Source organism: Xiphias gladius, chromosome 5 (genome assembly GCF_016859285.1).
Source record: "Xiphias gladius isolate SHS-SW01 ecotype Sanya breed wild chromosome 5, ASM1685928v1, whole genome shotgun sequence".
NCBI lineage: Eukaryota > Metazoa > Chordata > Actinopteri > Istiophoriformes > Xiphiidae > Xiphias > Xiphias gladius.
Genome location: NC_053404.1, coordinates 8,119,302 through 8,132,116, shown reverse-complemented (window position 1 = coordinate 8,132,116; position 12,815 = coordinate 8,119,302).

The window sequence follows — 12,815 nt, the reverse complement described above, 5'->3', positions numbered from 1 at the left end:
ATAACCAGTGGGATTTAAGCCTAAATGGGCAAATGGGACTGAAGTTCAAGAAATCTTTTAGCAACACTACATACATATTTTATGTATAATCACTGTCCTTTTGTTAGTGGTGATAAATGGTCCACAGCAGTGTTTCATTAAGTTCCTTAATTTGGCCCACAATTAGAGTCTGTCCCTTTTGGAAGACAAAGCAGATTGTGTGTCTGCCAATTACTAGACTTGGAGATAGTGGATGCCTAAGATGGATGTAATGTAGTAACCATCTTTTGCTCTGAAAGAAAGCAAACATACAGTTTATCTGTCAATCTATAATAGATTGCCCAATCTTGCATTTGTTGCAAGTCATCTCTCTCTCCCCGCATTTATATTTATACACACGCACACACACACACACACACACACACATACATACAACGTATATGTATATATATTTACAAATATGAAACTCTTTGGAATCAGATGGCTAGCAGCAAAGGGATTCCAAAGGCTGTTGACCTTTAGATGGGTATATTTTCAAAGACTCACCATAAAGCTTCCTTTACATTTATCCACTCACTCTTTATCCCTCAATAGCAGCCCTTTCCAGCCTTGCCCACTCACTCATGACAATGCTATCAGAGCACAGGCCACAGCCCACAAGACACTCACCTTCCCCTGTGCTCTACCTTTATCCCTAAGAAAGACTCAACAATGGCTATATAGACATATTGTACAGTGAGGTTAGTCACAGCCATCCAGCAATACAAAGAGGAATTGTGTGTTTGAGAGAGACTGTGTGTGTGTGTGTGTGTGTGTGTGTGTGTGTGTGTGTGTGTGTGTGTGTGTGTGTGTGTGTGTGTGTGTGTGTGTGTGTGTGGTGGTGGTGGTGGTGGTGGTGGTGGTGGTGGTGTGTGTGGGGGAGGGGGTCGAACACTCTACATGATTATCTGTTATGTGATAGGATCTTCAACCCTCTTTCCTTTTCTGTTCAGCATTATCATTGTTGAAGATGGAGAGGTGTGATAGCATATACATATGAGAATGTTATAATGTCTGCCCTTGTCATCATCTTTCTAGATATTCAGAGAGCAGTGCAAGAGTTTTAGAATGCTTATTCTGTGTGGACACAACCATTCATCCTGGGTGAAGGAGATGAATTTGGTCTTCGCAGATTTTAGGGGATAGGAGGTTTTTGACTGTTTGGAAAAAATACCCTTCTGATACTGAATGTGGTTAAGAGTAAGTGAATGTGAGCAAATAAGATTTGATGTTAAAGCTAATGTACAAATATCTTCTTAATAATTTCAAGCATTTTTTACTTGTATCTGCATCAAAATAAGAGACTATATGCCTTTGTCTTTTTGTAAAGTCAGTATTTTTTCAAAAGTAATATATTAAACATAAAAATGTTGGAATAGGCTGGCAATATACCCTCCAGCTTTTTGTCCCTCTTTTTTTCTGAATGCCCTCCTAAAATGCCCTTGAGGTACAAAGGAGGGATCCTGACCAATTACATGATTAAGGGCCATCAACATGCAAAAGACATATGAAAACGGAAGACATTAAAAATGATGGAAGCCAAGGCAGCAGGTGAATAATAGTAATAGGTAAGGTTGATAGAGAGGTGCACATGAAGCAGCAAGTTCAAACTTCAAAAAACTTTATGATTCTTCTAAACCAAGACATACTGCATATCACCATGCCACAACTTGAAGTGAAACAAACATATTTCTGAATTTAGTTGGGATAGTGCCTATTTTTTTAACATTTATTCTGCCATTCAGACAAGGACACTGTGTCCGAATATTTACGCCAAATGTAAGATGTTATTTTTTTAAATAAATGTTTTAAAGGAATCTGTGTGGAATTAAATGCTCTGTATTTAAAATGAAAAATAAAAATGTTGTTTATATAGTGAAACACAGGCAGGGAAAATAGCAGCTAAAACCTCTAAAAGATTAGTATCTATGGATAGACTCTCAAACTTTGTAACTGTAAAATTTACACAAAACAATTGTAAGGTAAACTTACAATAAAATTTTATACATGCTCAAGTGTAAACTTTTAATATACTAGACATGACAACAATGTGCTACAAAAGGGTGAGGACATACAGAGGTCACAGTTCACCATCTTCATGGCCTGAGGAAAGAAGCTTTTTTCGGAGCTTCCCTTTGTTGGCCTCAGAGGCATTTGCCAGTGCACAGAAGCTGAAATGAGCTATTGCCGGGGTGGTGAGTGTCCCAGTACAGATAGTACAGAACAAATAATTTGTTGTTACTGTAATAATTGGCTGAGTTGGTGGAGGAAGCACATATGGAGGCAAGAATAATACTCACCTGGTGTATGGTTTATTTGCAGTTTACACCAAAACAGACAAACCAAAACAGTTCAGGCTGGTTTTCACATTGTTGTGAAAAAAAAAGATATCTATATACTGTACAAAATAATAATAGGTCTGAACCTGAACTGACCAAACAATGAAATGACCTAAACAATGGACTGCCAGAGGAGCTTTAAATATGAAAGGTTTGAATGTATGTGTGACCAGTGTGGTTACTGACATATGAATGATGTAAGTATGCATTCTGAAATGACTGAAATGACCAGAAATTACTAATTGTTAGCTATGTTTGCATGCTAAAACCCGTGTCATTTGTTGTTGCTACCATAACTTATACATAAATGCTTCTGTCACACAATGAAATGAAAAGTAGTGTAGTAATACCTTAGCCTAAGTACACAACTAAAAAAGCAACTCCTTTTTGCAGGTTTGATCGAAAAAGGATAATAGAATTGGAGGTGCTTATGTTTGATGTGGTCAATGTACTATCTTCACTCTGGAGGGCAGGGGTTATAGCATCGTGACAGTTATGTCTAGGGGAATTACAGTAATTAACACCAAGCCTAAAAGGGTCTTAGGAATATTTACTGACCTTCAGCACAGCAGAGGGCACTGTTTTCTGTCCTAATAATATGATTAATAATTTATAACCCAAAAATTGTCATTTTACATAGAGCTAGAAGAAAACAACAGAATCACCAAATACAGTTCCAACCTTAAGTATATGGACAGTTACACTTTTTTTTTTGCTCTTCAGAGTCTGTTTTTCAGCACATGCAATTTGAAATAAAATGAAACTACATTAAAGTGCAAAGTCTCAGCTTTAAGTTATGTAAGCTTGTGTCATTATTGAAACAACTGTGTGGGATACTAAGTATAGCCCTTTTAACACAAAGTGCCCAAATTTGCAAGGCTTCAAAGTAACTGGACTCTTGGCTACTAAATGTTTCTTGGACGACTGTGTGTCATTTCAACATTAGTTGATGCACGAGAGAGTTGATTGCGAGTTGAGTTCTACCATTTAGTCTGAGGTGGACTTATCCTTGAGGAGTAAAGAGGTGACAATGCAACTGTAGAAGATAATAATGAGGCTCTAAAAAGGGAAAATCTATCATATCTACTCAAATCTACTCAAATTAAACCCGAGACTTGGCACTTTAATGTAGTATTCATTATTTTTATTTCAGTTTGAATGTGCTGAAGCACAGAACCTGAAGAACATAAAACCTGTAACTGTCCAATTATTTACAGGATACTGCATATTAAAACTGATTCTGTGCAGATGTGAATGTGGACATGAATGCCTGTATCAGTTTTCACTGAAATATATCTAATAAAACAGGAAATTTTCCATTCAATAGATGTACCGTAGATATTTCACTGAAAACCAAAACTGTCACATGGTGGCAATAGAAGAAGTGGAGGAAAGTCACTGACTTGTGACTCATTTTGGTCAGAGACAGGTCAATAATAACGTCCCGTGAGTCATTTTGGTTGGAGACAGGTCAAAAAAGATGACCTGTGTGTCGGTCTGATTGGAGTGGCAGGTTGGAACTATAGACCTGTGTATCATTATGATCGGAGGCAGGTCAATATCACCGACCCATGATGACTGAGCTGTGCAGGTCTGATTGCCGTGGCAGGTCAGAAATACTCAAGATGGGCAACCTTGTACAATCTTGCACTATTCATGGTAAATGACCTAAGATGTTTTGGACATACAACAGTTCATTTTTAGATTGTCAGAAAGTGGTTTTGTCTGACCCATTGTGCCCTGTGCCACTAAACTGGATCCTTTTAACGAAAATCACAACTTTTTATATGTCTAATAACCTTATCCTTGTATCCATGTAAATCTGCACACAAAGTATAATATATAATTCATAAAGTACATATTTTATCCCCTTCTGTGCAGGGTAGTTTATGAGTGTTGGTATACGATTGCAGTAATTAATTTTCATTTTTGCATTGCTGTTGGATTATGTAGAAATTTTGATTCTTAGGGGGAGTTACTGTACATTATTCACGTATGGAATTATTCATTCATCGAAATAACTAATTTTAGAGAATTTATAATAACAAGGTAAATGTACCTCTTGCTGGCCAAACATGAGAGGTCAACTGGAATTATGACTGTAATTAATCTTAAATGGTTTTTATTTTATGAAAACAAGTCTCTTTAATAATTGTAATTATTGTTTACAAAATACAGATCTTTTCAGGTTAAATTATCATAAAGCACAAACAAGTAAAATTTTAAGTGCATACACATACATAGCTATTATTACAGTGATGAATACAAAACACTACAACTAACAAAACAAAGACAGAAGGAAAAGGGGGGATAACAATGCAAGGTGAGTGAATAAATGAGTTCAAATCTAGAGATGGTATACAAGACCTAAAGACAGATGAAATGACTGTCACTCTTAGAAGCAGGGATTCAAATCAACAGCACAAAAGCTTGTTTGGGAATTGCCGATTGCAGTTATCAGTTTTGAAAGCACCAGGATTTAGGAAAGTTGATGGAGGATTTGTCAGTATACTTGCATGCTCCCAAGGGAGTCTTCTTCTTGTGTTGCAGAGGTGGGTCCAAATAAGCAAAATGCTGATGAATTTATGTTGCGCTGATGGAATATTGGGAATATGAATATGAAACTGAAAAGGTGATGAATGAGCGGGCCGGATTCTTTGGATGGATAAGGTCCGAGGGTGGATAACTTGCTCACGAGATGATGAGGTATACAGTTTTGGTCATACCGCCCAGAAGATGCATCCTAGCCAATTACAGATTTTGTAGAATTCTGGGGAGTAGAGGCAGTCCCCTACTGTAAAGGGACTGGCAGCTCTGCTTCTGAAACTTTTTACTCTTTTGACTGAGTAACAGTCATATGGTTTCTAATATTGCATTTTCAAATGTAGATTTAGCATGTTGAGACCTAAACAAGCAAAATACCAAACATGATATTCAAACATCAATATTTCAATTGAAGATCAAAGTTAACTGCCAAACACTGAAATTACTTCACTATCACTTCATTAGGTCTGAACAACGCATTTTGTCTGAAGTTGCTGTGGATACACTTACTTGATTAAGGATCGTGGAATAAAAGTGTAACTAAAACAGACAAATGCTCACCCCTGTGTGACCCAGCAGATTACAATGACAAATTATTGTTATTCCCTTTCACATTAAAGAGGGGTGGATGTGAAGCAGGGTTTTGAACAACAATGTTCAGAGGATGTGGAAATGAATGAAGAGAGGTGACAACTGAAACATAAAATCCAACAGTGTGTCTGTGTGTGTGTGTTTATGTGTGTGTGTGTGTGTGTGTGTGTGTGTGTGTGTGTGTGTGTGTGTGTGTGTGTGTGTGTGTGTGTGTGTGTGTGTGTGGCTAGAGCACATTTGAGTGAGTGTCAGTGGGGCATTGCAAATCTTCTCCTGGTTGTTGTTGGTGATTCTTTTCAAGCTGCTTGCTGCTTTAATTCTGAATTGACTGATGACCTAATTCAGTTCCTTCGTCCAAAGATTAACAGTAAAATTAATAGTTGCTGCTAGCTAGTTTCCATAGGTGACTGGTGAGTTATGATAGAAAATGGTCAGGTAATGTTTATGCAAGTTGTGCTTGCAGCCCACAATGGGATGCAAACTAGACATTCCAATCTGGCTCTCGGCTAAAAAGGGGTTTGAAGGTTCAGAGGTGATGGAGTTAGTTTTGTCGTTAAGTGGCCATGCAGGAGATGAGTTTTCCTTGCCGTTTGCAGGTCACTGTGCAACAGTCTGTTGTTGGCCAGCATTCCTGGGGGGTTTGATGTAAATGCTGGTCCTGCTGAACTGTCTGCTATGAAACTTTAGGTGACTTTCTCTCGTTGCTTTGGCCATTTAAGAGTGATTTATTTTCTCCTCTTCTACTCCCTGTATGTCAGATTGCCTACAGTACACAAAGTACACATGTGGGTAATTTTTTGTGACTCATTAGTCAATGGTAGGGCAGAAAACAGCACCCTCTACTGTGCCCATTCAGTGCCGAAGCACTGACCTGCCGCAGGTCAAAAAATATTCCTAAAACCTACTGTCAAGCCTTGCGGCTATGCCAGCATAAGGTCAGGACATATATGGAATTTTTATCTTAGCTCGGGTTCGCTCGCTTTAGCCACACCATGCTGTTTTTTGTTTTGTTTTGTTTTGTTTTGTTTTGTTTTGTTTTGTTTTGTTTTGATTTGTTTTGTTTTGTTTTGTTTTATATTGCTTTTGTTCAGTAGACATGGTTGCAGATTTCAGAAAGAGCTCAGCCCCACCTGCACCAATCACCCTGTGTGATTTCTCAGTCAAAAATGTGGGGTTATTCTACTTCCTGGCTACCATCATCACCAAGGACATCAAGTGAGAGCTGAACATCAGGTCCCTCACCAAGAAGGCACACCAGAGGATGTACTCCCTGTGGTAGCTGAAGAAGTTCAACCTGCCAAAGTCAGTGATAGTGAGTTCTTCCTCACCTCCTACATCACCATCTGGTGTGCTGCTGCTGCCAAGGACAAGGGCAGAGAGCAGTGTAGTTTATTAGATGGTGTTGACGATGTGAAAAGGATGAAGGAGACTCCGCTGACACCGTCTTGATTAGATATGAGGGTATATTACAAAGAAGCACAGCGTCAAGTCAAGCATCTGCAGATCTGCTTATGAGAGGGTGTGCAGCCAATGAACCACTCTGAAAATCAGCTTTGGTCACCGACTCTTACATAGGACAGTTGTTTTCCTAAAAACTGTCACTAACATATGGTTTCAGTCACAAAGCATTACCTTCCTTTTCAAACTGCAAGGCCCCTTCTGAGGACCTTTGACCTAGGGCCTCTGAGCCATGCCTCTATTTTCAACACATAGTTTCAATTCTACATATATGACCATACACCTCAGCAGCTTGCCATTTGCTCTACTGGGAAGGTGATTGACTACAATCTGCCATCTCTCCTGGACCTGCACGTCTCTAGGACCCTAAGGCCAACAAGAAAGGTTATGGCTGCCCCTCTTACCTGGGAAACAGGTTAGAGGGGTCGACAAACCAAAACAGTATATTCCCTGGAAGGGTCCCCTCCAGGGAATATATTTGTAAATTTGTGTATATACATTATATACACAGGTTCTACACCTTCTGCTGTGTAAGTACTGCATTGTGTTGGGTGTACATCCAATACTACACCACTCCCTGTAGGGCTCACAGGTCCTGAGCAGAGCAATTCCCGAGACCAGATGGTGATGCCCCCTTTTAGGATGCCTTCCACATCACTAGAGTAGAAGTTCTTTGAGACCCGGAGAGAGACTCTGAGTTCCCGAAGCTGCTTGAGGTGGTCAAGGCCAAGATCTCTGTTTGTGTGGACCATGTCAGATTTTCAGTAATGCAGACCCCAGGTACCTGAATGTGCTCACCCTCTCCACAAGTGTTCAGATAATTCCTAAAGTTGTGTAGTTTCTCTGCTGTATCCTTGCAGGATCCGGTTGGAGCTATTCTTGGCCGCACAGTCATGCATGCCCAGGAGGTACAGTAAGGGGCTGAGTAAGCAACCTGTGTTGAAATTGTGTTGCCATTAACTTTGTATTGCCCTTAGGGTTCGTTCTCCACAATGGCCTTGAACTTGCTCCTCAGGTTCTGGTGTTTGGATCTTAGTATAGATGGATGTGTGGTCATGTTCTGCCTCTAAACCGCACTCCTTCACCCTCCCACTCAGTGATTAATGGTATTTTAGTTGACAAATCACTCCTAAGGCTCAGAGAAGGAGGGCAGCTAGGCAGACAATGGCTACTGGACAGTCAATGTGCAAGGTTTCTCTTTCACCCCTCAGAGTCCGAGCTGTGCTTTCTCGGATGTGTAGTTGTTTCACTTTCATTCATTTTCATTTTGAATCTCTGTCTGTCTCCACCTGTCAGTGAGCAGATTCTACCCTATACTTTAAAATATCAAAATGGATGGAATAATGCTTTACTTTCAGTTAACATTAAGTACATGTAAATGCATTGATTTTATTACCAGGGCTAACTACTATACACCGTTCTACAACAGAAGTAAAGCAAGGAGAGGACAAAAGAAAAGTCAAATGATACTTGATTGTGACAGAACACCACAATTAACTGGAGAAGAATCAGAGTATAGAGAACAACATGAACAAACATATTTTTAAGTCACATCATAAAAAAAAACTGCAAGGTGACTGCACTGAAAGCGACTCTGTTTTTCACTGTCTTATCCTTCAATTTCAGCTAATCTTTGTTTCAATGAGCATAATTAAAAACATACTTACAATAGACCTGTTGAACAAGTTTGACAGCAATTGCTGTTGTAACAGATTGTAGCATGCAATACTGTGGTATATTTGATGTAACTACAACTTAACAGAATTTAATTTGGCAATACATTCATTTGTATATTTGTGTATTCAGTTGTGGAGTCTATCTATCTATCTAGGTTTTTATCTTTTGCTAGTAGTATTTCTGCTGCCTATGACTTTATCCTTTATGGGCTGATTTTGTTTGACCAATTTTGTATCAGTGATTATTAATTTTTTTAGATCTCTTTGAATCTTGCTGACTGAGATACAATCCAACTGTGCATTTGTATTTTTAAAATGTTTTAATGCTGTCTCTGAAGTATTGTTCCATTGCCATTTTACTTAAGTTTTTCATTCATCTTTTATCATACCTCTTCTATTCTGTATAATTTTATATTTAGTTTCTTTTAATAAAACTCATACAATTGCACTTGGGAAGAGATATTGTGGGTAATAATAGAAAATAACAAACAATAAATAAACAATAAATAGAAAACAATACTGGCCCAAGGATGGACTTGGTGACACTCCACCAAGTCCAGGGACACCAAGTCCACTAGACACTGAGTGGACAGAAGAGGAATGTTTACCAATTAGACTGAAAATTGGAGAGGAACAAGACAAACCATTTCAGTACCAGAAATACCGACCCATGGCTTCAGTGTATTGATTAATGTGTTATCGTATTACTTTTAATTAAAGTGTTAAAAGTAAGCTAAAACATTAGATTATCTGACAGAACCTGCACCCATCAAAATATCATTGTTCACACAAAACAGAACTTTTTTTCCTGTTTTTTTTTTTTTTTTTTCTTCAATCGTATATTTGTGTATTCAGTGGTGGAATTAAGACCTTTTCCATGGTGGATGACAGTGTATCAACACCTCATTGCATGTTTAAACAACAATTATTCAAATTAAAGGTTCCATGTTATTCCTTATCATTATTATCATTAAATCAATTTAAAATATTATGATATATTTATATATCATAATTATTAAATATCATAATTATATATATATATATATATATGTTTGAGCAAATATCCTTGATGGTATATTGATTGACTAAATGGTAGGGGGTAGGCCTCAAGAAAAAAAAAAAGAAATAAGATCATATAAGCAAATCTTTATGCATAATCAGTTCCCAAAATCAACATATTTTCTTACTTACCACTAATTTATTTTATTTTTCATTTAGTTATCATTTACATGCTATGCCTTATCTTTAGACACAGTGTTATTCATTATTGGACAATGCACTTTATAAAGTAAATTGCTTAGCAGAACAATCCTTGAGCCTTTGTTTCTTATTACTTATGCTGTGCTCAACCATGCTTTTACTAATACAATCATGCAATAGATTCAGGAGTTGAAGCCTGCTGGAGTTATTTAACTTCGATATAGTTGTTGTCCAATATTTAATAGGGTATATTTTGATTCAGTTATGATGCACTCGTGGTCTGTAGTATTAATTTTGTCCGTTAATAATAGCGCAAAGAAATGTGGGATCACAAAACATTCAACAAAAGCTACAACCCAAAATGATTATAATTTCAAAATATGACAAAGAGTTACAGTGTCAAATGCAAAGAAGTGATTTGCATCCACAACCAGAGCTTCAGAATGACTCCGGATTTTTATACATGCCACAGAGCATGATTGGATGTTAATTGCTTAATTGTACCATGCAGTGTAACTTTGTGGAAGCATCTGTATTTATTATGTTTCTCCACTTATTTATTCAAGTTTGTCTTGTAATTTGTCATCCCTCTGTAAATAGCATATGAATTGAAGTCTTATCAGTCATGGACTAATTGCTTTGATTTGCATTTTTTTTTTTTATGTCACTTTGACCACTATTCACCCACACTGGGCAATGACTTGCCCATTCATCACACATAAATGTTTGTCACAGTTGGATTCTGAACTCATCCAACATTGTCAGCCCCTGTCAACTGGTTGACAGACAGAGAAAGGGGAGAGCAGTGAGGCTTTGCAGACAGGAGGCTGACTGGGTAGCCAGGTAGGTTACATGGGTCTAAATGGTTCTTAAACAAGATGCAATGATCACTTCTCATATTTGATCATAGTGGTCAAGTACTATGGTTACTGTACCTGATCATTCACTATGTTGATGGTAATCTATTAGAAATGCTATGTCCTATCATCACATCATAGTATTGTATTTGTCACTGACTTTTTACAGTCCTGGTAGAAATTATTGGCACCCCTGAATTTTGGGTACATTTTTTAGAATATATGTTTATGAATATATGTTCTATAATCAAAATATTTTGAATGAAATGTCCATGAAAAAATAAAAACACAATATGTACTTCAGACACAATTATTGGCACCCTTCACAAAGATTTGGTTGCAGAAGCATTGGCAACAATTACTAGTTTTCTGACACTAAGTAACACATTTCGCTTTGGTAATGTTCTGATTTCATCATTCCTTTGATACATACATGTCTCCAGCACCACAGCCACCACTCTAGATTGCTCCAGTTAAGCCTGAGGATCTTTAGATGTCTTGCATGGTGTTTTTTCCACAATCCGCATCAACCTTCACAGACTTTTCTCATTGAGTTTCCTCTTAGCACCACATCCTGTAAGCATCTTAACACGTTTATGACTGTGTTGTTGTTGTTTCAGTAACTTTTAAATATTCTGATTATACAGAATTGGTTAATTTGCATTTATTTCTGGCGATATTCTAAATTATGTACTTAAAATTCAGGAGTGCCAGTAACTTCAACCAGGACTTATGTATTTCCCATTTAAATTTAAATTTCACTTTATTCTATGTGTTTATCACAACATTTCTGTAAAACAAAAATAAATCATACACCTTTAAAGTTTAATTACATTAATATTTGCCAAACTGCTGGCTGAGCAAAGACCAGTTAAGTTATGGTGCAGGGTTAGGTACAAAATTAAGACTACTGAGAAGTCGGCGGAGGCTATATCCTTGCCAAAGCCAGCTCCTGATCTAGTCAGTGATAAGCCAGCACTGGTAAATGAGAGGCTGGCAGTGGTAAATGAGAGGCCAGCGGTATCTCTTCCTTAAATATTCTACTCTCTCGTCCAGCTATGCTATTCATTGGACGAGCCTGGTAACTCACATTCCTACCTCAGTAACACACTGGATATGTAACTGACTCAGGTGGTAACCAATATTTCCTGGCAGATAACTAACATTTCTACCTCGGCAACCAAATGGATATGTAACTGACTTTGCTGGTCATTAGCAATGCTAGGCTGGCCACTAACATTCCTAGGCAAACCACTAGCATTCCAAGGATAACCACTAACAACCCTAGGTTAGCCACTAGCATACATAAGCTCGCTCAAAAACAGACGTGGAAACCCTGAGCATATACTGAGTACACTGAGTATAGTGAAAAAGGAAGCAGCTATAACAAAAAACAGCTGGTATGGGAAATGGCAGATGCATGATCAATTAAACCAAAATCACTTCTTATTGGCGGGGACTGGAACACAGGCAAAGTGTTCCAAAAAGAAACAGAGCACTTTACAAGTATGCTATAACCCTGAAAAGCAGCCCGTGGACCTGCCAAAGGATTGGCTGGAGCCAAAGCAAATTTACTACACAAGTGGTTTTGAGAGACAGAGATTATAGCTGCTTGTTGGATAGAGGCTTTAAAGTAGCAACAATCCCAAATTCCTTATACTGTACCTGCAAAATCTGTCACATCTACCTATTAACTCCTTGAAGAGGGGATGTCCCCTACCTTGTGTATGTTGAGGCTAGCAGCTTTGTTTAGCAAGGATTTTGTTATAAACATCAAAGTGAGCTCCAGTCTCTCCTCAGTTTTAGTTGGGAAAATTGCTTTTGATGTCCTGCATAAGCAATATAGAAACGTTGCTCCTCAAAGTTCCAGTCACTGCCTTCTGGCTAAAAAGTTGTCATAAAGACCCTTGAAATCAGGAAAAGAGAGTCTGTTGATTAAAGACAAGGAGACGTAAGACTTCAGAGAAGAAACTCTGAAACTATTGTTGCTGGTCAAACCAAAGTCCAGAAAGGATCAGTAAACTGTACAATACCAAAGGGACACCAAGCGGCTAATGGCTGAATCACCACAACCTCCTAACTAGCTGACATATTTTTAGCAGATGGTCTAGCAAGTCTCCTGTTCAGTCTGT